This window comes from Giraffa tippelskirchi, chromosome 9, assembly GCF_054371585.1.
Source record: "Giraffa tippelskirchi isolate mGirTip1 chromosome 9, T2T-mGirTip1v1.2.pri, whole genome shotgun sequence".
NCBI classification, from domain to species: domain Eukaryota; kingdom Metazoa; phylum Chordata; class Mammalia; order Artiodactyla; family Giraffidae; genus Giraffa; species Giraffa tippelskirchi.
In genome coordinates, this window is record NC_137283.1 from 5,371,236 (window position 1) to 5,398,650 (window position 27,415).

A 27,415-nucleotide genomic window follows, 5' to 3' on the forward strand; every position below is an offset into this window, starting at 1 on the left:
TCTACGCGGTTCTTTATCCTTCCCTTTGGGTCATCATTCTCTCAGTGTTTTCTGAGAAGGTCACCACAATTTGCCACCCCCTCCCTTCTTTTTTTCAGTTTACAGTGAACCTAAACCAAATAAATGTGCTTCTATTTCTAAACCTAAACATGATACGAGGCGGAGTTTGTATTTCAACAAATCTTTGTCAGTATATCCAACTGAGAGAAAAGAAGCAGTGACAGGAAAGAAAGGGGGAGGGAGGGAGGGGAAGAGGAGAGAGAAAGAGAGACTGTGGCTAATTGCTAGCGTCATTATTTCCTTCTCCCAAAGCATCTCTATATGAACCTAGGCTACATTACAACTGGCATTCATCAATAGCAGTGTCTGGGCATTTTTGCAAACTGGCGGGTCCACCCTAAGAGAAAGCCAATTTAACTTAAATGATTTGTATAAAAGCCTTTATTTCATCAGAAGGGGGCAAGAGCAGCTTCAGCCCTGGGCAGCTGGGTTAAGAGATGGGGAGACAGATGGAGGGGTGGTGCTGCCCCAACCTGGCAGCATGAACAGTGGAATCACTGGCAAAAATACCTTCTTTCTCTCCCTGAATTTTGGAGGACCAACAATACAAGATCTTCTCCTCTCCCAGAAGTATTGTTCTCTTGACTTCTTCCCATAAGAGCAGAAGTGACACATCTGGTTGTTAAGACAGGTAGGTGTATTGCAGCCACCTGACCCGTCTTCATTCTCTCTCCGTCTCCTCTCCTGCCCTCTTAGCATGCAGCAAGGTCTGTAAGGAAAGGTCTGAGGATGTTCAGGGCTTCTGCTTGTGATTTGATGTGGCAAGTCAGTTCAAAGGAGCACGTGTAGAAACCCATGTGGCTCCTTGTCTGAGTCTCACACTCGGCAATCTAGCCCTACAGCATTAACTCGGATATTCTTGACTTGTGTGTGCAAGTCATAATAATCAGTCTTTATGTGAGGCTTAGCATGTGCCAGACGCTGTCCCAAATGTTTTACATCTATTTAATCATCATGAGACCCAAGGAAGAGTGAGGTAGGTCTCATGACGATGTCCCCATCCCAATGCCCCAAACCTGTGAATATGTTTCATTAATGACAAAAAGGGAATTTAGGAATTAAGACTAAGGATCCACTGACCAAGATGAGATGATCTCAGATGACCCAGGCGGGGCCCGGCACCTTCACAGGGACCCTTTACAAAGCAGCACAAGGACGGCGGGACTGACTGCTGCTGACTATGAGAACGGACGAGGGACCGTGGGGCTCGGAACACGGGTGGCCTCTAGAAGACAGATCTTCCCCCGGAGGCTCCAGAGAGGAACGCTTGGACTTCGGTTCAGGGAGGCCCACTCTGGACCTCTGTCCTCGGGGACTACAGGGTGACCAGTGTGTGCTGCTTCCAGTCACTCCGCCTGCGATCATTTTTTTACAGCAGCAAAAAAGAAACCAATACGCAGTGGGTACTATTATTATCCCCACTAACCACTGAGGCAAGTGAGACAGGGAAGTGTTACGTGACCCGTCCAAGTTCACACCAGGCCTCTCGCGTCCAGAGTTCACCTTCCCTATCACAGGGCCAGCTTTCCCCGGTTGTATTAGAAGTGGGTGGGAAGAAGGTAATAATTTATTTATTACCTTCACTGGTCTAAATGGGGAAGGAAGACAATAACAGACATGTGAGTATTTACAATTCTGGGTGTTTGGCAGGTACTTTCTCATCAGACCCTAAGAACAGCCCCAGGCTATAGACACAGTTCTCATTCCCATTTAGCAGATGAGAAGGCTGAGTCCTGCAGAGGCGAAGCAGCTCACCCACCGCCCGGGGGTCAGGGAGCAGTGGCAGCAGGGGTGTGCACCACTGCCTCACAGGCAGGCCATACATGCACACACATTGCTTAACGCCAAGACTCGATTTCGCAAACCTTCTAAGACTCACAGACATGCAGCACTGCTTCAGGCCCCGAAGACAAAATATCTTGTGACTCACGGAAGGGGGAATTTCCAGCTTTTCTACAGGCACATAGTCCATCATAAGGCTTGTGTGCCAAAAGCAATGCGGTTCCTGTCGGCCGGGAGGTTGTGGGTGTCCCAAAGACACACACTGCAGCTGCTCTGACCTGGTTTGTGATGACGCACGAGTCATCCCCAGAGGCTTTCAGAAATACTGAGGGCATGGAGCCCAGCCTTTGGGGAAACCTAGGTGTAAGAATTAACAAAATATGACATAGGACCTGTACTGTGATTCTGTCTGTATCCACAGCAAGTGAGTGCAGGAAAAGGCAGACATACCTGAACCACTGAGCTGCTGCCATACTACTCACAAGCACAGAGTCTCAGTCACGTTCAATAATAAGCACTTATTTCTCACCTACATGCTTACACCTAGCCTGATTCAAGCCAAGTTAGGCCTGGGCCACAGGCCATGGTCAGGCCGAAGCTGGCCACACGGGTCTCCTGTTATCTGGGACCAGTCAGCTATCTGCATCCCGTCTTCTCCATGAGAAGAGCAGAAGCACAGCAAGAGCGAGGAGGACGGATGGGGGCTCGACAGTGCCACCCCCACCCTCTTTGGCCACATCAAGGCCAACGCCACTAGGGCAGGGAGGCATATTCTTCCCATGGATGCCAGCGGCGGGAGAGGCGGGGAATATCCACTGACCAGTAATCAAATTTGTCACAATCATGGCAAACCAAATGCCATGAGGAGAAATGGATACTCCTCCCATTACACACACACAGGCTCTTGCTTCTGTTCTATGCAAACTGGTGATCTGTGCTGTCAGACAAATGTAATACAGCATTCCTCATCCTCAACTTACCCATGTGGATGTCTGCTGAGCCTCTCATACATCTGAACCTCAAGGACATCATGTCCCTATGATGCGACAATCAATTTAAGTTCCCGGTGGCATGGAGTCCACTCACAGCAAGAGAAAATTCCACATGGAAGTGGCGCTCTTGTAACAGTCCGTGACCTTGTCATGCTGGGTGTCCACCAGTCACCCCGGCTGTGCCCATGGCCTGTTGGAGAGGCCTGCTATGTGTATCATGGTGGGCTCATTGCAAACTCAGCACTTGGGAAAGAATTTTTGAGGTGTGCCGAGTTTAAAAAAATATTTGTTTTCAATTATCTTCTCTCTTAACTGAAGACTAGAAAAAACAGCAGAGAAAAAGTGAAAGTCACTCAGTCATGTCCAATTCTTTGCAACCCCATGGACTATACAGTCCATGAGATTCTCCAGGCCAGAATACTGGAGTGGGTAGCTGTTCCCTTCTCCAAGGGATCTTCCCAACCCAGGGATTGAACCCAGGTCTCCCGCATGCAGGCAGATTCTTTATCAACTGAGCCACCAGGGGAGCCCAAGAATATTGGAGTGGGTAGCCATTCCCTTCTCCAGTGGATCTTCCCCAGGTAGGAATTGAACTGCGGTCTCCTGCATTGCAGGCAGATTCTTTACCAGCTGAGCTACCAGGGAAGCTCTCTTAACTGAAGACTGGACAAAACAGCAGAGAACAGGTAAGCCCTAAACTATCTGGTTCTCATAAGTTAAAAACATGACTTACAAATGTTTACAAAGGTAGAGCTCCTGTTTTTTTTTTTTCCCTGTGAGAGAAAAAAAGCAGATGACAGTTTTGCACAGCATGAATCCATTAATTGTCTATGGTTGGAAACTCACGCTGCCAGAAATATGATGATGGATTATTCAGTTTGAAATAAGATATTAAAGGAACCCAGGCTTCATTCTTCTGACCCTCAAGACCGTATCTGGAGGAAAAACTGAATTACTTCAAGTGAATCATGTCACCCTTATAGTTTTAAGTTTCTCTCTCTTTTTTTTCCTTCCATGTACTTTCTTTTTTCTTCATGGTTAAAAATAAACAAACAAAAGCAGTGGTAGCCTGTTCCCTGCGATCTTGTGAGAATCAGTGGTTCTTCACTGATTAGTTCTGTTAGTAAATAGGCTCTATTTTCACCGAATTTCTGCTTGGGAGGGTGTAACAGAATAGAGAACTCGCTTTGGAATCAGACCCTCAGACAAATCATTAGCCTCAGCTTCCTTTTCTGTAGGACCGAGATCTTTATGCCTGATTCAATTCAAGAGGTTATTCTGAGCATCAGAACGTCAGTTCAAAAGGTAGCGTCACACCGGGAAGACTGCAGACTTGAGTGATTGGGGAATTCTGCCCTCTCATGCTCATTCTGCAGGGTGGACCTGAGCGAGAGAAAGCGCACACCTCACCCATCTCCTCCTAACACATGGCCAGGATGTATCTCCCCTCTGTTACAATCCTCAGCCCATCCCCGGGTAGCCATCCTCCATATGGGGACTTGACAGTGCAGTCCCCAATCATAGACGAAGGTTCAGAGAGCTGGGGGTGGGGAGGGAGGTGGGGAGGGGGGTGGGGAGGGGGGTGGGGAGGGGGGTGGGGAGGGGGGTGGGGAGGGGGGTGGGGAGGGGGGTGGGTCCCTCCCCCTGGGGGGTGGGGAGCGGGGTGGGTCCCTCCCCCTGGGTCACCCTCCCCCTGGGTCACCCTCCCCCTGGGTCACCCTCCCCCTGGGTCACTGTGAGGGGTGGCACACTGCGCTTCCAGCCCACCGGTTAGAACAAGTCACGTGACCCAGACTCCTTGCAGCAAGACTGGGGACCTGATGGAGCAGATGGATACCCTCCTAGCAGTAAATATCTATCTCCACCACACAGGACTCCAAAAGAACCAAATTCAATTCATTGATCACCCTGACCACAAGCAACTCTCATCTGGGCATCCAAGACTTTGGGTAGGCTGACCAGACAGACATACATGAGTTCCCTCCATCTCTCTGATATGATTACCACTTATGAGCTCAACAACCAGATCGATGTTAAGAGTTCAGGGGAACACTTTTTAATTATTAAGAACACAAAAGATAAAGTATACTGTGATGGGCTGAGATTAAGAAGGAACCCAGTCTGGTGCCTGGGAAACAAGAATCAATAGGATGCCCAGCAGAAAAGAAAGAATCAATGTGGAAATATAAGAAAAAAATTATAGCACAGATAAGAGCTGGTAGCTTCCAAGACACAGCCTTCCCACGGATGTGTTTTGTCTCACTCACACAAGGTTTGAAAAAAATGTTTTAATGAACTGCTAACACTTAAAAAAAAAAAAATGGAAAATGTGACATCATAATCTAGATCTCCCGCTACCGCGGAAACTTTGGAAGGCTGGGCAACACTGAGTTAGCAACAGTTTTTCTGCTACGCCTGGCAACAATAAGCTGGAGAAAGGGCCACCTACTCGCTGCAGAGGCTCAGCCCTCCACACCCAGTCCCTGCCGAGCCCTCATCACTCGTTCACAGCACCTGGTGACCCCACTAGGTGTCTGGGTTTGCAACTTCTGCTCTAAATGAGCTCATTCAAGCTCTTGCCAGCTCTGTAAAGCAATCATGCTGCAAAGAACATACAGGTTGTTTCCAGCAAGAATCTCAAGCAGGTGTCTCCAAGCACTGCTGGCGGGCCAGCACAACCCTTCTGGAAAGCAACTCAGCAAGGTATCAAGGACTTTCCATATCTCTACACTCCTTGATCCTGTAATTTCACCCTTGAGAAGTCATCTTAAAGAAATAATTCCCTACATTGCTTCATGCAAAAGTGCATCATGACTTCGTTTATAATGGAAACAACTGGAAACAAGTAGAAAGTTTACGCTGAAATCTTTAGGTAAGCTGTACTATATAGCTAGTGAGCTCTAATGCATATAAACACAAAATGCCAATTAAGGGTCATTCTACTAAACCACAGGCCTGTGCTCTACAAAAATGTTAATTCATACAAATCAAAAGTTAACTGATAAAGCGTTTAGGATTAAAGGAGACCCAGAAGACAGGCCTGCTAAATTCAATGTGTTATCCTTGATAGAACCCAGTTTGGAAAAACATTTCTATGTAAGACAGTGGTTGAAGCAACTGGCAAAATTGGAATAAGAATATTTATTAGATAATTGCATCTATATTAAATACCCTAAAGTTGATCCTTTTATCAGGATTATGTAAGAGAGTGTCCTTGTTTTTAGGAGATATTTGCAGAAGCATTTAGGAACAAAAGTAAAGTCTTTGACTCAGTCTCAAATGATTCAGAAATAGAAAACAATATTGTATATGGAATAGAGATAGAGATAATGGCAATGTGGCAAAGTTTTTAATAACTGGTGAATCTGGGCAAAGGATAGATGTGTGTTTGTTGTACTCTTCTTGCAATTACTGTGGTTTAAAACATTTTCAAATCAGAAGTTAAAGAAAAGAAGCTCATCTGGAAAATGCCACGACATAATGTTAAATAAAAAATTCAAACCAGGTAATTATGTATCCAACGTGATCTTAAGTTACAAAAATCCTTCTATACAGAAGACAAGACTGGAAGAAAAACACTGAAACATCAACCGTATCTAAGTTTGGTGAGTGGACTGGACTGGGAATGGCTTTACACTTTTTCTATATTTTGTTCACATTTTTAATAACCATCTATCACTTTTATAATGAAAAAAAAAGTTTTTAAAAAAGTACCAAGCACATAGGAAAAAACCGTCATTTTTTTTCCACCTCTCCAAATTCGAGCCTGAAGCCAGAATCCAGAGCAACAACAGAGGAAGTGGTTCAAGCCCTCATCTATTAAGGTGTGAAAGAGTGTGTTTCAGGGGATGCCAAGTGACCTTTAATGAACACCTGTCTGAGACAGAAAAATCAGTTTGGCAGGCTGAGGACTCGCTGTATAATTTAGTACCGTAGTGGGGCCACTGGGTATATCCCCAGATTTAAGATTTATGGCCAAACAGAGGAGTATTGTTGAATCTGGCTGGTTCTTTATGGACTTAGACCCCAGGTTCATGTGCTGCAAACTAGCTAAACAACTTCAGATCAGAAGCCGAGTAGGTCAGGCCTGACCGACTGGTAAGCCTGCAAGCCTCTCTCATCAGGGCAAGGCGGACATCCTTCCTGTTCCCTGGAGGGATCCTGGCAAAGGCTCCCCAGCAACTCCCCGACCCCCACGTCCTTCCAACGAGCTCCTTCTAATGCGCTGACTGCTCTGCTTCTGTTCTCTGGCTCCCGTTCTTAGAACCCACGTCCTCCCTGACCTTCTGCAAAGAGGCCACCCCACTCTTATCTCTCAGAAACAACTCTGTACCCTTAGCAGCTCTCTCCCTTCCTCTGGCCTTGGCTGCAAGCATTCAGTAAAAGCCTCTCTTCCCTCCATTCCACTGGCCCTGGGTATTCTCTCCAAGCTCCCTGCCTGTCACCCAGACCCATTACTGTCCAGTGAAGAAAGTGGGTCACAGGGTATGTGATCAGCTCCTATACAATTCTCTGACTGGTTGATGGTGATGTAACAGGGTGGTTAACATGATCAGCGCTTAGGCTCCAGTAAGTCTGGGGCTTCATGATCATCACGTAGTTAATTTCCTCTGTTTGGTGGGGGGTTTTAGCATCTGAAAAACTCTGGAAATGTGCACTGGATACTATCGCCTGGGTACTTCAGAGAAGAGCTACAACAGAGGATACTGAGGGTGCAGGGGTCTGTCCTGGGAAGGCCCCACTGGGTCCTCCTGGGTAACAGGGAGGATTTCCTTGCTGGACAATTCAAATGCCAAGTCCCACTGACTTCTGTTAATCCAGTTTCTGTTCTCTGACGTCACTGCTTCTGACGCTGCTGGTTCAGCCGCAATTCTCTGAACCTTTGGATTTTCTTTAGCACCTACTTCTTCATCTCTGAAATTCAGAGTCTCTCAAAGAATGCTCTCAAGATCATACAATCACACCACCTGGGTTATCTGTCTAAAGCTCAGACTCCCAGACCTACCCCAACTCCACTGAGTCACATGTACAGCAGGAGCAGATATCTGTAGCCTGAGCAAGCACCCTGGGTCATGGTAAAGATTGAGCCCCCCCGATGAGAGGTCGCGCCCTGTGACCCAGAAGCCGGGATTCCTAGTTTGTCAGCTCACTGACTTTGGAGCCTTGGGAAGACTCTCTCGGTTCCAGTCTCCTCCTCTGGAAGGTGGCGCTGAAGTATGATCAACCTTTTAGACCGAGGTGAGGAGTAAATGAGCTAACTCAGGGGACATGCTTTGAAGAGTACCAGCCTGGGATGGAAACAGACTTCACCATTAACTGAAAAAAATTCCATTCACCCACCAGAGAATGGAGTCAATATACTAGCTAGCTGACTGACTGAAATATGTTTCCTTTTTAATATAATTTCTTTATACATATAATATTTAAATATTATAAATATATCACTATATATCATATATTGAATAATATATAATCTACATAATTGTATGTGAAAAATGAAATTACACAGTAGCTTTTTAAGTTAGGTTACAGAAAAATTGAGCAGATAATGCAGAGTCTTCACATACTCCACGCCCCCTGCATGTACGGTTTTCCCTTATTAACTTAATTTATTAACATCTTCCATTAGTGTGGTACATTCATTAAGACTCATTAATGAATACTGATACATGATTATTAACTAAAGTCCCTAGTTCAATTCCTGGGGCTCTGACAAATGCATAAGGATATGCATCTGCCATCAAAGGATCACACAGAATAGTTTCTCTGCCCGAAAAACGCCTGGCCTCCGCCTACTTGTCCCTTTCCTCTTCCCCTCAAATGCCTGGCCTTTTTAGTCTCTCTGTACTTCAGCTTTTCCCAGTATGTCATACAGTCTAGCTTTTTGAGACCGGTTTCTTTAACTCAGCAACATGCATTTAAAGTTTCCTCCTTAATGCTAAAGTCTTTTTGTGGCATAACAAGTCATTTATTTTCATCATTGGATAATATCCCATTGTGTGGATGTACCGTTTTGTTTACCTATGGAGGGACAGCTTGTTTGCTTCCCGTTTGGAGCAATTATTGATAAACATTAATAAATAATAACCTAACATTTTATTATGAAGTAGAAATTATGAGCAAGTTTTTGTATGGATATATTTCAGTTCATTTGGGTGAAGACCAAGGAGGGTAGCTGCTGAAACATATGGTAAGACTATGTTGAACTCTGTAAGAAACGGCCACACCATCTTCCGCTGTGGCTGTACGAAACTGCATTCCCACCAGCGATGCATTAGCGCTTCTGTTGCTCCACATCCTCGCCAACATTTGGTGTTGTCAGTGTTCTGGGTTTTGGCCATTCTAGGTGTGTAGTGGTATCTTACTATTACTTCAATTTGCAATTCCCCAATGCCACATGATGTCAAGTGTCTTTATGTGAGCTCTATGTAAATCTTTGGTGAGGTGTCTGTTCAGTCCCTTTCGCCTGTGTCTTAACTCATAGTGTCTTTCTTTTAAGAGTTGTTTATATAACCTTTATCAGGTATGTGTTTAGATATAACTCCTTTATCAGGTACATATTTTGCAAATATTTTCTCTTGAATCTGTAGCTCATCTTTCATTCTCTTTAACAGTGTCTTTCAGAGAGCAGAAATCTTTAATTTACTTATCATTTTTTTTTTCCTTCATGGATCATGCTTTTAGTATTATATCTAAAAATTAACCACCAAACCCAATATCATTTAGCTTTTCCCCTATGTTAATTTCCAAAGGAGATATCATTTGACATTTTATGTTGAGATTAATGATTCATTTTTAATTAATATTTGTGACTGGTGTAAAGTCTTTAATATCAATATGCATTGCAGTTCTAGGGCTAAATTCCAAGAAATGAATTTTCAGGGTCAGAAGGTTATGCAGTTTTCATTCTAATAGGCAATGCCAGAATGCATGTTCAGAAAATGTGTTAATACTCCATTTTTGCATCATAAAAACATGGGTAGAAAATTTTACCCATATTCTCAATATAAATTATCATTTTTTTCTCAATATGATGGATATGAAAGGATATTTCTGCATTACTTTTATTTCTCTGACTACTAGTTGAATTTGAAAATATATTTTATATTTGGCAGCCATTCATGTTTTATTTTTATTAATTATTTATGCATATATTATGGGTTTTATTCAGTTTTTTATTGCCAATTTGTGAGAACTCTTTATACGTTATAGATATTACCTTTTCATTATATCTTCATTATACTTGTTTTCCCCGACCTATCTTTTTAATTAAATTTGTTCATGGACCACTTCATCCTTGACTTTATTTCCATTTGAAAGGATCGATCATTGGCTAAAATGCATAGGGAATATTTTAACTAGAGAAATCAGAGTCAAATGAATGACCAAACAGTTCCCTCTGAGAAGGCTGCAGACATAAGGAAATCACAGAGAAGAATAAGGTCATTCTGCTTGGAGGAGAAAAGAGTAGGCAGGGGGTTAGAGAGGAAAAAAGTTATTTCAAGTATCTGAGTGACTGCCATGTGGAAGAAGGACCATGCTAATTCTGAATGCTCACAATGAGAGAACAATATTCAAAGAGAACTACAAGTGGGCCGCCTTAGGTTTGATATAAGCAGGAAATGTCATGGCTGCCTCAGAACTAAATGGTAACTTATGGTTTGTGCCAACATAAGGATGGAGAGCTTCCAGGAGACAATATCAGTCACTCAGTCCTGTCCAACTCTTTGCGACCCCTTGGACTGCAGCATGCCAGGCCTCCCTGTCCATCACCAACTCCTGGAGCTTGCTCAAACTCATGTTCATTGAGTCGGTGATGCCATCCATCCATCTCATCCTCTGTTGTCCTCTTCTCCTCCTGTCTTCAATCATTCCCAGCATCAGGGTCTTTTCCAATGAGTCAGTTCTTCACATCAGGTGGCCAAAGTATTGGAGCTTCAGCTTCAGCATCAGTCCATCCAATGAATATTCAGGATTAATTTCCTTTAAGAATGACTGGGTTGATGTCCTTGCAGTTTGATACAATTTAGGCACTTTGAATAAAACGTGGTTCAATACAGACAATTTAGTGATCACTACAGTGTTGTAAGGGCTGGAGAAGTGGAAGGCAGGACTCGGGCATTAGCTTGCAGCTTCACTCCCACAATTCTAGTCTCACAAGGTGGACAAACGCTGCTGTCACACGTGGGTAACACAGAGACCTCACAGCTAACTTTCCAGCTCCCCCTGTAGCCCTAAGTCAAGTGAATAACAGGAAAGCTCAGAAACCACTGCAAAATCCAGTAGCATCTATGCAATGCCCACATAACCATCCGTGGCCACTACCAGAGGAAGGAGAAAGCAGATTCACCCCTACTCCACCTTACTGTAAGTGCCTCTCTCATTGACAGAGTATAATGGTAAATGATATCCTCAGGGCTGGAAACAAGAGAGTCTGGGAACTACAGTTCATAGACTTCTAGCCCCTGACATGCAGAGGAGCATCAGAAAGATAGCACAGGGCATAAGGTTGTCAAACACCTACAGCCTGGTTCAAGCATCAGTCTGGGGGACAGAGGGAGGGTTGTACTTGATGCTACATAGCCTGCTTAAGACTTACAGAAGCAGGATTCCATGTCACCCGGCACATCTTTCCTTCTCAAATTGATTTTAAAGGTTTTCTCTGTCTTCAGAAAGTACGAGCAATGCTGCCTATCTAAATATGATGGAAACACACCCATTGTATCACTCTTACCGATTCTGTGCAAACTGCATTTTAAAAGATGCCATTCACTTAAGGTGACCATCTTTGTGACTGCTAAAAACACAAGCCTGCAATTCAGCTCAATTAATGTGTATTAAGGAACACCTCCTATGAGCTGTCAGAGGCCCACCTAGCCGCTGGTGCTGCAGACACAACCATGCACCTCAAGCTTCCCCTACCACCACAGAGTCACTGCAGTGCCTTCTGGAAGGCAGAGAAATAAAGACCAGTGGCCTCCTGACTTGGGTTAACTGCATCATGATGGGTGGGCCTCCAACCTCCACCCCGTTTTATGCTCCAAATTTCAGGATCACTCCTATAAAGTCACATAATGAAAATGAAGCCATGGATTTGACTGAGGAAAGGAAATACTCACTAAGACAAGATCAGCAATACAGAAATTCACAGTATATTTCATCTTTCATTATTCTAGTTGAAAGGCATGCCAGGGCCAGGGAGCGGCACCTCTCAGATCTCGTTCAGGAGAGATCTGCTACGAGTAGCATAGTGAGCAGACAGCCTCCTCTTTTAGGGCCTCTGGGATCCACAGGAAGGCTGGAATTCCTCCAGAAGCTCCCCAATGTCTAAGCATCATACAAGTACCAGGGACTGGCCACTTTTGCCCAGCAGGGGACTCCTCTGTGGACAATCTTAATGCTGGCCTTCACTGTTGGAATGACCAAAACCATCCCAGAGCTCCATCGGGGAATGCCAGGAGCAGTCTCCTCGTGCGCCTGTGAGGGATTCCCTGGGGAACCTTCCTACTAATGAAACTGTTTCACACGGCATTCGTTACAGGTCAACTCACTCGTGCACTGGAGCATCACAATTTCAGGCCTGCAGTATATTATGGGCTTAATGTGGACCAAACTGTAGAATAATTTACAACACTTCTAAAGTAAGATGCCCCTTTAAGGATCCACCTGCCACCACCACTTAGAAATTATAAATATGACAAACTAAAGATTATTACTCGAGCACATAAACCAAAGACAAATGAACCTGTGTTGGGTTTGGAAGACAACAACAGACTCCCGTTAAAGGAAGACGGCTCTCAGAGCAGCTGGAATCACCAACGAGACTGAAACAGCATCTTCTTTGAAGAAGATTATAGAACTACAAAGCTAATCCCATTTCATCCTGGTGAAAACCTCACGGGCTTCCTTTCTGCATACCTACCTGTATCAAGAGCTTTATCCACGAGCGAGTACAGTACACCTGCCAGAGGCTCTTCCTCCCATATCTGCCTGCCTTCCTCCTCTCTTGACATGCGTGGCAGATCCACACTGCGGTCTGAAGGCTTGCCCCGCCCCTGCCTGCTTCCCTCCGGCTGACCTTCACTGCATTATCCCCAACACACTTCTCACCCTAGTAACTGGGTCTCAGTGTACACTTGCCGGAGGACCTAAACGAATACAGCTATGACAGCTGCTAGGCACAACATGGACTTTGTTCTTGAGAAGGGAGCCCTTCCCTCTTTCTGCCCACCCCCCATTTTCACCTTGCTGAAGTGATGGGGTGGGGGATAAAGAATAGTGGGGGGAAGGGGGGTAAGGAACTTTTATTGCCAAGTAGGCTGGATTGGGGATGCCAGCTGTTTACGGAGGTTGTCTAAGGATGCCAGCTGCTCGATTCTGTGTGAAATCTGGCTCTTGAGACGACAGAAGATTATGGTCTATAGGAAGCTGATTTTAGATGGAGTTTCTTCCACTGGAAGAAAGGAGGTCCTGCTCCCAGATGACTTGTTGCCCAGGTGACCCAATGGAAACTCTCAGGGCTGTTTGGAGATAGTTCTGCTCATGTTCAACACACAGACAATTGCTCTTTTTATTCATACACCATGGGCGCCTTCAAAGCAGGAGATGCTGAGGCAATCCTGGATTCTACAGCTCCCATCCCCACCTCAGAGCAGGGCTATACATGTATTCCCTGATCTTAAAATTCCCCATTAAAAAGAAGTCCAGTTGGAGAGATACACTGTCACATGTGTACTACTGTGTACTCCAACTCCAAAAACACTTGAACTTGCTGTCATGCTTTGCAAGGATTTATTTTCCCCCACTTCCTCCCCAACATGCCACCTCTGCCCCCTTCCACCCCAGTACCATATAACCATCCTTCTTTCCTCTCCCTCACTTCATTTGTTCTCTCTGATGCAGGAAAAAAGAATTACCACAACCCCTGGCTTTGGACAGCTGATTTATTCCAAGGAACAAAATACAGATCTCGTATTCCTGTATACATACCTCTTTGAAAAAGAGGATGGAGACACTAAGATGCAAAGTAAACTGTATGAACCAAAGCTATGACAGCTTTTCTAGCAAGAGAATCCAGGACTTAGGTATCTAATCTGGGTACCTCTGTCCCTGCCGCAAAGTCTAAGCACATGGCTGCAAACAGAGACCAATGGAGAAGCATGGTGCCAGGTTGGAGGGCGGGCATCACAGGACAGACTACGGTCTTACCTGGCTCCTAATCTATAGAAGGCAGCCAGGGAGCTGGTCCAACACTTCCACTTACTGATGATGGAATGGGTGCGACACCTCACCTACTCAGAGTTTTACAACTAGTTGCGGTCCCTCAGAAACAGGATCGCAGTCTCCAGATCCCTAATCCACCACTCTTTCCTCGGCGTCTTATTGTTTCTTGGTCATTTGACATTTTTCTGCCTCAGTTTCCCTAGCTGCTTCAGTGTTACCCTTACCAAGGACAGATCTAAACAGGGTGGCCCTGATTTTCTCTTGACTCGCTGCAAGGATGTGGCACAGTCTGCAAGCATCATGTGAACTGTCAGCAGGACCATGATTTTCCACCTGTGGGTCAGTTCCTTACATTCTTACCATCTCACTTGCCCTCTTGTGTCCAGCAGCTCTACCATCATCCACATGTATTCCTTTCTGCAGAGAGGAAAGAAGCATGGTAAATAAAGTTGATGAAGGTCACTGAAATTTTTAGGTTCAGTAAGTGAAAATGGATGCAGGCCGGCAATTACTCCTCTTCCACACTGAGTCAGTTCCACATAGTTATTCAGTTCAGTTCAGTTCAGTCGCTCAGTCGTGTCCGACTCTTTGCAACCCCATGAACTGCAGCACGCCAGGCCTCCCTGTCCATCACCAACTTCCGGAGTTTACCCAATTCTATGTCCATCGAGTCAGTGATGCCATCCAACCATCTTATCCTCTGTCGTCCCCTTTCCCTCCTGCCCCCAATCCTACCCAGCATTAGGGTCTTTTCCAATGAGTCGACTCTTTGCATGAGGTGGCCAAAGTATTGGAGTTTCAGCTTCAACATCAGTCCTTCCAATGAACACCCAGGACTGATCTCCTTTAGGATGGATTGATTGGATCTCCTTGCAGTCCAAGGGACTCTCAAGAGTCTTCTCCAACACCACAGTTCAAAAGCATCAATTCTTCGGCACTCAGCTTTCTTTTAGTCCAACTCTCACATCCATACATGACCACTGGAAAAACCATAGCCTTGACTAGATGGACTTTTGTTGGCAAAGTAATGTCTCTGCTTTTAAATATGCTATCTAGGTTGACCATAACCTTCCTTCCAAGGAGTAAGCATCTTTTAATTTCATGGCTGCAATCACCATCAGCAGTGATTTTGGAGCCCCCCCACCAAAAAATCTGACACTGTTTCCACTGTTTCCCCATCTATTTCCCATGAAGTGATGGGACCAGATGCCATGATCTTAGTTTTCTGAATGTTGAGCTTTAAGCCAACTTGTTTACTCTCCTCTCTCACTTTCATCAAGAGGCTCTTTAGTTCTTCTTCACTTTCTGCCATAAGGGTGGTGTCATCTGCATATCTGAGCTTATTGATATTTCTCCCGGCAATCTTGATTCCAGCTTGTGTTTCTTCCAGCCCAGCGTTTCTCATGATGTAGTCTGTATATAAGTTAAATAAGCAGGGTGACAATATACAGCCTCGATGTACTCCTTTTCCTATTTGGAACCAGTCTGTTGTTCCATGTCCAGTTCTAACTGTTGCTTCCTGACCTGCATACAGGTTTCTCAAGAGACAAGTCAGATGGTCTGGTATTCCCATCTCTTTCAGAATTTTCCACAGTTTATTGTGATCTACACAGTTATTACAGGTGGTCATTTGCATCACTGGCCCCACTATTTGTCTCTTTCTGAATTCATACCTTTTTGTGTTTGTGAGTGCTCAGTCACTCAGTCGTGTCCGACTCTTTGGGACCCCATGGACTGTAGCCCACCAGGCTCCTCTGTCCGTGGGATTCTCCAGGCAAGAGTACTGGAGCAGGTTGCCATTTTCTATTCCAGGGGATCTTCCCAACCCAGGGATCAAACCTGCATCTTCTGCATCTCCTGCATTAGCAGGAGGATTCACTGAGCCACCAGGGAAGCCCACGTGTGTGTGGTCACTTTGCTTTGTCAGCTTAGCTAGCTGAGCTGGAACTTCATTTCCTGAAACATTCTTCTGTCTAGTCCTAGGTTAAGTTGGCACTAGAAAAATGTACATGAGTTTTGGAAAGGGGAAGTCAAGCAGCAGTCACTGTCTTTGTTCTGGAGGTGGGTGTCACCATCTGCAGGCTCCTATGTTGCCACAGAGGGCAGCCAGGCCACAGCACCTCCGGCCTCTGTTGGAAATTCTCCTTCACCTTCCGCAGCTCCCATGCCAGGGCAGTGTGTGGTCGGCCACATGCATACCAGCAAGAGCACTAGCCTCCCTGCCTGTCACCATGACTTTGTGCCTAAAGACAGGGGCTGACCTGAGTTCCAGGTGGTCCCTGCTGTGACCCACGGTCTGTCTTACTTTCCCTCCCTGCTGCTGGCCCTGACGACCTTGGACTCGATGTCAAGGACAGAGGGAATGGCCATATGCTGACTTCTTCACCAGCTCCCACAACTGCGTGAGGCTCAGTGCCTGCACCAAATCCCTTATTCATGTCAGTCGTTGTAGTCCTGCTTCTGTAGTCAAACTCCCAGTGATGCCCCCCTGACTTTACACCAACCCCCTCTCCACCAGAGAGTAAATTTCCTCACCCCTTGACTTTGGGTTTGGCTGGTACCCTGCCTCGATGTGGCACATGTGATGTACTCTGCCACAGCCCACGAGAGGGAACTGTGCAATGGACGCTCTGCTGTCACCAGGGGAAGAGTGCCAGCCCCAAACTCAGGAGGAAGAGGGATCCGTGCGGACACAGTCACCGCAGCCACTGCAGCCTGAAGCAGAAGTGCCCCCAGACAACCCCAGACCCACAGTGCAAAGCAGAACCGTCAACCTCAGCCCAGGCTCATCAGCCAGGCACCGCTGACTCACAGAAACATGGACGACAGGAAATACTTGTTTCATTAAACCCACTGAGTTCTGAGGTGCTTCCTTACACAGCAATAACTGACCAATATACTGTCATAACATTTTTATGTCAGAAAATGGATTCCATACATCTCTGACTTTTGCCAAAGTTTACTTTTATGTGTTTTCAGATAACTTAAGTAGCACTTCATTAAAAAGTCCCTCTCTTTCCATTTTGCTCTACAGAGACAGGAGAGGGAAGTGAGGACTTGAGTCGTGGTCCAGGACAGTTTCTCAGCCTCTCTGCCTCCCTGGCGTCAGATGATTCCCAGGAGGCTCAGGGAGTGACTGTCAGGCAAACAGCATGGAGATTCCCACAGAATCCCAAACCTGCACAAAACCGCAGGTTTGCCCCAGGACCAGCCCTCAAGGGGCAGTGAGGGAGCTACAGCACCTGGAGACGGAGGTGAGATGAAGGAATATCCTGCACTTGTATCCTGAGGCTCCCGGAAGCTTCCCTCCCTCTGGTTCTTCTTGGGGAGCCAGACAGAAAGAGCAAATGAAAAGCATCCTTCAAACAAGCCAGGGAAGAGGCCGTGTGGCACATGTTCAGAGGCCCCGAGGCATCCCTTTCAGGCCCTGTGGACAGGTGCTTTCCCTGAAGCAGAGCATTCCCCCTTACTCATGTGGGGACTTTCTGTGAAACTCTGTGCTGACCCAGGTCTCTCCAGCCGGAGATGACCGCTTCCCTCATTCAAGCCACGGGGCCAGCCTAATTTCTGCCCTGTCAATGTAAATAGCTCCTATTAGTTCTTCCCTGGCTTTAGCCAAACTGCTGCTTGTCAGCTTTCACAAATCCTTAATGCTACAGGTAGCTGATGCAGTGTTTATAGATATAAACTTCAATTTGGGAGGTCGGGGTTAACATATACATATGATTATATATAAAACAGATAACCAACAAGGACCTGCTGTAGAGCACAGGGAAACATATTCAATATCGTGTAATTACCTATAATGGAAAAGAATCTGAAAAAGTATATATATAGTGTGTGTAATTGAATCACTTTGCTGTATACCTGAAACTAACACAACATTGTAAATCAACTATACTTCGATTAAAAAACTAAATTTAGGGCTTCCCTGATAGCTCACGTGTGTGTACTAAGTCACTTCAGTCATGTCCAACTTTGTGCAACCCTATGGACTGTAGCCCACCAGGCTCCTCTGTCTATGGAATTCTCCAGGCAAGAATACTGGAGTGGGTTGCTGTGCCCTCCTCCAGGGGATCTTCCAGACCCAAGGACTGAACCCATGTCTCTTATATCTCTTGCACTGGCAGGCAGGTTCCTTATCACTAATGCTACCTGGGAAGGGGTAAAGAATCCATCTATCAATGCAGGAGACAAGGGTTCAATTCCTGATCTGGGAAGATCCCACATGCCATGGAGCAACAAAGCCTGTGCGCCACAGCTACCGATCCCGCGCTCTAGAGCCGGAGAGCCGCAGCTGCTGGAGACGGCGCGCTCTAGGGCCGGAGAGCCGCAGCTGCTGGAGACGGCGCGCTCTAGGGCCAGAGAGCCGCAGCTGCTGGAGACGGCGTGCTCTAGGGCCGGAGAGCCGCAGCTATTGAGCCCGCGCTCTAGGGCCGGAGAGCCGCAGCTGCTGGAGACGGCGCGCTCTAGGGCCGGAGAGCCACAGCTGCTGGAGACGGCGCGCTCTAGGGCCAGAGAGCCGCAGCTACTGAGCCCGCGCTCTAGAGCCGGAGAGCCGCAGCTACTGAGCCTGCGCTCTAGAGCCGGAGAGCCGCAGCTGCTGGAGACGGCGCGCTCTAGGGCCGGAGAGCCGCAGCTGCTGGAGACGGCGCGCTCTAGGGCCGGAGAGCCGCAGCTACTGAGCCTGCGCTCTAGAGCCGGAGAGCCGCAGCTGCTGGAGACGGCGCGCTCTAGGGCCGGAGAGCCGCAGCTGCTGGAGACGGCGCGCTCTAGGGCCGGAGAGCCACAGCTGCTGGAGACGGCGCGCTCTAGGGCCAGAGAGCCGCAGCTACTGAGCCCGCGCTCTAGAGCCGGAGAGCCGCAGCTACTGAGCCTGCGCTCTAGAGCCGGAGAGCCGCAGCTGCTGGAGACGGCGCGCTCTAGGGCCGGAGAGCCGCAGCTGCTGGAGACGGCGCGCTCTAGGGCCGGAGAGCCGCAGCTGCTGGAGACGGCGCGCTCTAGGGCCGGAGAGCCGCAGCTGCTAGAGACGGCGCGCTCTAGGGCCGGAGAGCCGCAGCTACTGAGCCCGCGCTCTAGAGCCGGAGAGCCGCAGCTACTGAGCCTGCGCTCTAGAGCCGGAGAGCCGCAGCTGCTGGAGACGGTGCGCTCTAGGGCCGGAGAGCCGCAGCTGCTGGAGACGGCGCGCTCTAGGGCCGGAGAGCCGCAGCTGCTGGAGACGGCGCGCTCTAGGGCCGGAGAGCCGCAGCTACTGAGCCTGCACTCTAGAGCCGGAGAGCCACAGCTACTGAGCCCGCACTCTAGGGCCAGAGAGCCGCAACTGCTGGAGCTGGCGCGCTCCACAACTAGAGAAGCCACCGCAACAAGAACCCCACACGCCACAACAAAGAGTGGCCACCGCTCGCCGCAACTAGAGAAAAGCCTGTGCTCAGCAGCAAAAGCCCAGCACGGCTAAAATAAATAAATAAATAAAAATTTTAAAAACTGTATTAAAAAAAAAAAACAAAAACGACACAGGCGTCCATGGCCTCATAGCTGGCCTCCTATTTCGTCCTCTCCCTGCTCATCCATTACTGGCCCAGCAACCAGAGGGCCTTTTTAAAAACATAATAAAATGATGTCCTACACTATCCTTGCTGAAACCCTCTTAAGATACAGGGCAAAATAATGCACATTTCATTCACCCAGAAGGAGGTGCAAAGAAAGGCCCCATCACCCTCATTATCACTGGTCTCCTTTGTTCTCTGTCTCCCTGACACCCCAGCCTGTTCCGCCAGTAACCACTGCGCTACTTCTGCCCCAGGACCTCTGCACATGCTGTATTGTTAGCCTAGAACTGTCTCCCTTCACAAGTTAACTCTTTCTTTACCTCTTGGGTCCCTGAGCCAGACGGCCTCTGTTTCACCTTCCAAACCCACTCAGTCCCCTCTCCACCTCCCTCTTCTCATCCCAGGGGGGCTAGTCTATAGGGACGACATGAATGGTCTCCCTTGTCCTCTGACTTCTGGAAGGATACTGAAGAGAGACACAAGAGTTAGGTCAGAGCATTTATCTTCCTGGGTTACACTTCACAAAGGTCAACTCTTTACAACCGGCAAGCGTGTTGTATTGGTCACCCATTGACGTGTAACAGTTAAAAGCTTTCAGGGGCATAAAACAATACACCTCCATTTCTCAACTGCATTGAGGTCATGTAGTGGAGGGAGAGAGACTGCTGGTATAGATTGCTGTAATGATAATTCTTGATTTTCTGTAATGGATGATTTGACATCTTGATAGTACGGGCCAGGGACTATGCCAGTGTCTACCAGCTGAGACTCTGCTCCCAGTGCAGGGGGCCTGGGTTTGATCCCTGGTCAGGGAACTAGTTCCCACATGCTGCAACTAACAGTCTCTGCACGCTGCAACTAAAGGGCCCACATGCCCCAACTAAAAAAGATCTCCTATGCCGCAATGAAGGTCAAAGATTCTGAGTGTCACAACTGAGACCCAGTACAGCCAAATAAATACATGAAAACAAAATTTTAAAAAAGTACGGGCTTTAACTTTAGTAACAGCTAAAGATGTATGCAGGTCAGGAAGCAACAGTTAGAAGTGGACATGGAACAACAGACTGGTTCCAAATAGGAAAAGGAGTTGTATATTGTCAAGGTTGTATATTGTCACCCTGCTTATTCAACTTATATGCAGAGTCCATCATGAGAAACGCTAGGCTGGAGGAAGCACAAGCTGGAATCAAGATTGCTGGGAGAAATATCAATAACCTCAGATATGCAGATGACACCACCCTTATGGCAGAAAGTGAAGAAGAACTAAAGAGCTTCTTGATGAAAGTGAGAGAGGAGAGTGAAAAAGTTGGCTTAAAGCTCAACTTTCAGAAAACTAAGATCATGGCATTTGGTCCCATCACTTCATGGCAAATAGATAGGGAAACAGTGGCTGACTTTATTTTTGGGGGCTCCAAAATCACTGCAGATGGTGCTTGCAGCCATGAAATTAAAAGACGCTTACTAGTTGGAAGGAAAGTTATGACCAACCTACATAGCATATTTAAAAGCAGAGACATTACTTTGCCAACAAAGGTCTGTCTAGTCAAGGCTATGGTTTTTCCAGTGGTCATGTATGGATGGGAGAGTTGGACGGTGAAGAAAGCTGAGCACCGAAGAATTGATGCTTTTGAACTGTGGCGTTGGAGAAGACTCTTGAGAGTCCCTTGGACTGCAAGAAGATCCAACCAGTCTATCCTAAAGGAGATCAGTCCTGGGTGTTCATTGGAAGGACTGATGTTGAAGCTGAAACTCCAAAACTCTGGCCACCTCATGCGAAGAGTTGCCTCATTGGAAAAGACCCTAATACTGGAAGGATTGAAGGCAGGAGAAGGGGACGACAGAGGATGAGATGGCTGGATGGCGTCACCGACTCGATGGGCATGGGTTTGGGTAGACTCTGGGAGTTGGTGATGGACAGGGAGGCCTGGCGTGCTGCGATTCATGGGGTTGCAAAGAGTTGGACACAACTGAGTGACTGAACTGAACTGAACTGAAAGATGTTTACATCCATACTATCCTTGCGTTTTTGCAGGTTGCACAGATATCATATGAAAGCCCCCTAACCACAAACCCCAACACCTGTGTTTTGCCCCGTAGGGGACATCCTGCTCTTTGGGGGACATCCCCGTCTAACAATCTCCCACCACGAGACTGAACTCCTCGCTGTGCCTCCCCTCACTCCCTCTGCTCTGGACTGGCCAGGTGCTTCCTCACAAGGCCCTGTGCAGTATGGCCTATTCCCTCCCCCTGGGAACTGTAAGTAAGGCACTTTCTTCTAACATTGACATTGATAACCCTGACCTCTCCATGATGGCACTTAGTCATCTCCACAAATTAAGTCCCAGGTACATTTTAAAATAGACATGCTCAGCTGGGCAGCAAGAGAGCAAGCCCAATCACATAAGTACTTCTGATGATTTACCTGTCTGTCTCTTCTACAAAACTGCTAGCACCAAGCTTATTCTGCTCACCTTTACAGTCTCGTCACCTAATCAAGAGTCTGGCACATTGCAAATTCTTGATAAATATTTATTGATTGAATGGAAAAAACAGGAAGCCTGTGTCAGAATGCAGCTTGGTGCCCTAATATAAACGGGGGTGGTGACACTATCAGAGGGGCTGTTCCATGCTTCACATGGAAGAATTTTGAAAACACATTGACTTCCTCTGAGGGCACAGGTGTCTATGAATTGTCACTATATAAAAGTGACCACTGCTTGCTAAAAGTGGCCAACTGGATGTACACAACATAGCCCACCACACTGACCCAGACAGTGGTGACCAAGGCTTCCAAGATGCCTAAGATGCCTTGGGACTTTGAACAGATCCCGAGTGAGTGACTGGGAGGTGGAATTTGGAATGAAACAGGCTGACCTGCTATTTGTTCCCCTTCCTCAAGCCTTGGTGGGATACCATCACCTGCCATAAGAGCTGCTGGGAAAACAAAAAGACGCTGCACGACTGTTCTGCAAAATGTACACACCATGATTCACGTACATTGTTATTCGGGTGCTGGCAGTTGTAGTCATGTTAGTTGTTATTATTATTCACAGCTGTGACTGGGGACAAATTGAAATAACATATCCCATTTTTCACTTGCATGGGGCTCTCTGGAGCACATATATGGTTTGAATACGAAGGAGATGTGGGAGACAAGGAGATGGTTTGGTGACCACATACCTGTGCCCTCTGATCCTTAGGCTTAGGGGCCCTCAGTGCTGACAGAATGAGAAAGGAAGGAAGCAGAGAGGGAAGAACACCCTTGCCATTTCAGGGTGCTGGAGCCTGGAGAGGCGGTGCAGAATATCAGAGTAGGTTTCTGTGCCCCAGAGACCCAGGTTCGGACCCGGCTCTAGCACTTTCCAGCTGTGTGATCCAGGCATTGTGCTCAAACAGCTGGAGCCTCAGTTCAGTTCAGTTGCTCAGTAGTGTCTGACTCTTTGCAACCCCAGGGACTGGAGTATGCCAGGCCTCCCTGTCCATCACCAATTTCCAGTGTTTACACAAACTCATGTCCATCATGTCGGTGATGCCATCCAACCATCTCATCCTCTGTCGTCCCCTTCTCCTCTCACCTTCAATCTTTCCCAGCATCAAAGTCTTTTCAAATGAGTCAGCTCTTCACATCAGGTGGCCAAAGGACTGGAGTTTCAGCTTCAACATCAGTCCTTCCAATGAATATTCAGGACTGATCTCCTTTAGGATGGACTGGTTGGATCTCCTTGCGGTCCAAGGGACTCTCAAGAGTCTTCTCCAACACCACAGTTCAACACATCAATTCTTTCGCACGCAGCTTTCTTTATAGTCCATCTCTCACTTCCATACATGACTACTGGAAAAACCACAGCTTTGACTAGATGGACCTTTGTTGGTAGTAATGTCTTTACTTTTTAATATGCTGTCTAGTTTTGTCATAGCTTTTCTTCCAAGGAGCAAGTATCTTTCAATTTCATGGCTGCAGTCACCATCTGCAGTGATTTAGGAGCCCCCAAAAATAAAGTCTGTCACAGTTTCCATTCTTTCCCCATCTACTTGCCATGAAGTGATGGGACCGGATGCCATGATCTTAGTTTTCTGAATGTTGATTTTTACACTAAACTTTTCACTCTCCTCTTTCACTTTCACCAAGAGGCTCTTTAGTTCTTCTTCACCTTCTGCCATAAGGGTGGTGTCATCTGCATATCTGAGGTTATTGATATTTCTCCCAGCAATCTTGATTCCAGATTGCGCTTCATCCAGCCTGGCATTTTGCATGATGTACTATGCATATAAGTTAAATAAGCAGGGTGACAATATACATCCTTGACGTACTCCTTTTCCTATTTGGAACCAGTCTGTTGTTCCATGTCCACTTCTAACTGTTGCTTCCTGACCTGCATACACATTTCTCAGGAAACAGGTCAGGTGGTCTGGTATTCCCATCTCTTTCAGAATTTTCCACAGTTTGTCATGATCTGCACAGTCAAAGGCTTTGGCAAGGTCAATAAAGCAGAAGGAGATGTTTTTCTGGAACTCTCTTGCTTCTTCAATGATCCAATGAATGTTGGCAATTTGATCTCTGGTTCCTCTGCCTTTTCTAAATCCAGCTTGAACATGTGGAAGTTCACGGTTCATGTACTGTTGAAGCCTGACTTGGAGAATTTTGAGCATTACTTTACTAGCATGTGAGGTGACTGCAACTGTGTGGTAGTTTGAACATTGTTTTGCATTGCCTTTCTTTGGGATTGGAATGAAAACTGACCTTTTCTAGTCCTGTGGCCATTGCTGAGTTTTCCAAACTTGCTGGCATATTGAGTGCAGCACTTTCACAGCATCATCTTTCAGGATCTGAAATAACTCAACTGGAATTCCATCACCCCCACTAGCTTTTGCTTGTAGTGATGCTTCCTAAGGCCCACTTGACTCGCATTCCAGGATGTCTAGCTCTAGGTGAGTGACCACACCATCGTGGTTATCTGGGTCATGAATATCTTTTTTGTATAGTTCTTCTGTGTATTCTTGCCACCTCTTCTTAATATCTTCTGCTTCTGTTAGGTCCTTACCATTTCTGTCCTTTATTGAGCCCATCTTTGCGTGAAATGTTCCCTTGGTATCTCTGATTTTGTTGAAGAGATCTCTAGTCTTGCCTATTCTATTGTTTTTCTCTGTTTCTTTGCACTGATCACTGAGGAAGGCTTTCTTATTTCTCCTTGCTATTCTTTGGAACTCTGCATTGAAATGGGTATGTCTTTCCTTTTCTCCTTTGCCTTTCGCTTCCCGTCTTTTCTCAGCTAGTTGTAAGGCCTCCTCAGAGAAGCATTTTGCCTTTTTTCATTTCTTTTTCTTGGGGATGGTCTTGATGACTGCCTCCGGTACAATGTTAGGAATCTCCGTCCATAGTTCTTCAGGCACTCTGTCTATCAGATCTAATCCCTTGAATTGGAGCCTCATTCGTCTGTAAAACAGGGCCTCATTCGTCTGTAAAACAGGGCCCGGGAATACTCCCCTAGTAGGTTTGTTATATGAATTCAGACAACATATAAGGTTCTCAGCACATGTTAAATTCCCCAGCATAATCAGCGGCTGTCACTGTGTTTCATAGAAGAGTTACAGAAAAAAGAGACTCTAAAACAGATGGGAAAGAGTCAGCCAAGTTTTATCCACCCTCATGTTCTCTATACCCACCCAACAAGACATAGCTTTCATACAGAACTCACTCACGTATGGAAATCTAGTAACTGCCAGCAGGGGATACTGCAGAGACTCTGGACGAACACCCTCGGTCAGGTCCCTAAACCTGAGTGCCTCGGAGGTGGATTGTGTACATCCCATGTCATCACCCGGGGCTCCCCGGCCAGACCAGGTCAGCTGTTACACAGCCCACCACTACTCACGTGGGTGAGCAATAAGGTCACTTTTCCCTTGGCATCCAGTCATCCTTAGCCAACCAGGCATTCCAGCCTTTGTCAAGCTGGCCATGTCAGCAAGTAAGACCATAAGTTGTCACCTGTTGTGAGTGCCAGGGATGCACAAGCAGAAACCGGGGCAAGAACCCGAATCCTCTGAACAACTCCCACGACAGCCCATCAGTCTCCAGCACAACTTCCCAGGCAGTTTAGGGGCTCTGTATTCATCTCCTGTTGCTGCTGACAAATTACTACAACTTAGTGGCTTTGAGTGACACACTTATTCTCTTAGAATTCTTGAGTTTACAAGTTCAGAATGAGTCTTGCCATAGAGAACAGACTTATGGACTTAGGGGGCAGGGAGGGAGGAGAGGGTAGCAGGGAAATATATACACTAACATGTAAAAGAGATAGCCAATAGGAATTTGCTGTATGACTCGGTGACCTCACACCAGGGCTCTGTGACAACTTGGGGGTGGGGAGGGAGGCTCAAGAGGGTGGGGACATATGTATACCTATGAATGATCCATGCTGACGTATGGCAGAAACCAGCACAATACCGTAATTATCCTTCAATTACCAACAAATAAGGGAAAAAAAAATGAGTCTTGCAAGGCTGAAATTAAGGTGTTCCCAGGACTGGTTCCCAACAGAGGCTCGAGGGGCGAGTCCATGCCTCGCATCTTCCAGCTGCTCCGCCTGCTGGAGCCGCCAGGCCTGGGCTCACTCACTCCAATCTCTGCTTCCTGTTCCTCTTCTACAGTGAAATCTCTGCTTTTCTTTCTCCTACAGGGTATTTTGATTACATTTAGGACCCACCTGTATAATCCATGGTATGAGTGCTGAAGAGCTGATGCTTTAGAACTGTGGTGTTCGAGAAGACTCTTGAGAGTCCCTTGGACTGCAAGGAGATCCAACCAGTCCATCCTAAAGGAAATCAGTCCTGACTATTCATTGGAAGGACTGATGCTGAAGCTGAAACTCCAATACTTTGGCCATCTGATGTGAAGAACTGACACTTTGGAAAAGACTTTGATGCTGGTAAAGACTGAAGGCAGGAGAAGGGAATGACATAGGATGAGATGGTTGGATGGCATCACCGACTTGATGGACATGAGTTTGAGTAAGCTCCAGGAGTTGGTGATGGGACAGGGAAGCCTGGTGTGCCACAGTCTGTGGGGTCACAAAGAGTTGGATGAGACTGAACTGAACTCCCTTTTAAGACCTTTGATCACACCAGTAAAGTCCCTGTTGCCACATAAGGTGACATTTGCTGGTCCCAGGGGTCAGGATGTGGACATCTTAGTAGGGGGCTGATACTATGGCTCCCTTCACACAAAAGCTGGGGTAATAAATTCATGGCTTAAAAGTATAAGAATCATTGGAAATTGTAGTTTTCCTGATTCTTAATTTCACTATGTTTCACACACTCTTTCATTACTGAGGAGGAAAATGAGGAAATAAGGAACCTGGGAGAGAGAATCACAAAACTCTCCAAGGTAGATAAATGGTAGACAGACAGGTAGCCCCAAACTACTAGAAATCATGGGCAGTGTTTGGATATTTTGCTCAAAAAAATCACAGTGCTTGCTTCTCCCTCTAGTGAAGCCCCCGTCGCAAATGTGTGTGCCCATGATCACACTCCCGGATAACACGCACACATACACATACACACTCACAAACAATGCTTCTCTGAAGTCAGTCTGCTTTCCTTTTAATTCTCAGGACACACCTCTGCCTGTCACCCTTGTAAGAAGGTGGAGCTCCACCACGCCCAGTCCTCTCCTTCTTTCTGGTAGAGGCTGCATCATTCTGCACTGTTTCCCACGACTGCCCATCTGCTGGAGTACTCAGGGCTCGGGACAGACAGCCCCAGTTGGTCGCTCTGCCATCTCCACTAAGCCACAGTGTAACGGCTGGAAGG

The 27,415-nt window shown here is 46.7% G+C and overlaps 1 protein-coding gene, 1 long non-coding RNA gene and 1 pseudogene across 17 annotated transcripts in view; 2 read left to right on the forward strand and 1 right to left on the reverse strand.

Annotated features, from left to right (window-relative positions):
• Nucleotides 1–27,415, reverse strand: part of GADL1 (glutamate decarboxylase like 1) — a 647,456-nt gene that overhangs the window by 307,959 nt on the left and 312,082 nt on the right. The window lies entirely within an intron of this gene.
• On the forward strand, nucleotides 480–26,861 carry LOC145520516 (uncharacterized). The gene is made up of 4 exons (XR_014064535.1): nucleotides 480–691; nucleotides 17,092–17,311; nucleotides 21,704–21,862; nucleotides 26,284–26,861. It is a non-coding gene; the product is annotated as an uncharacterized LOC145520516 (long non-coding RNA).
• LOC145520812 (UPF0538 protein C2orf76 homolog pseudogene) lies at nucleotides 12,345–12,724 on the forward strand (annotated as a pseudogene).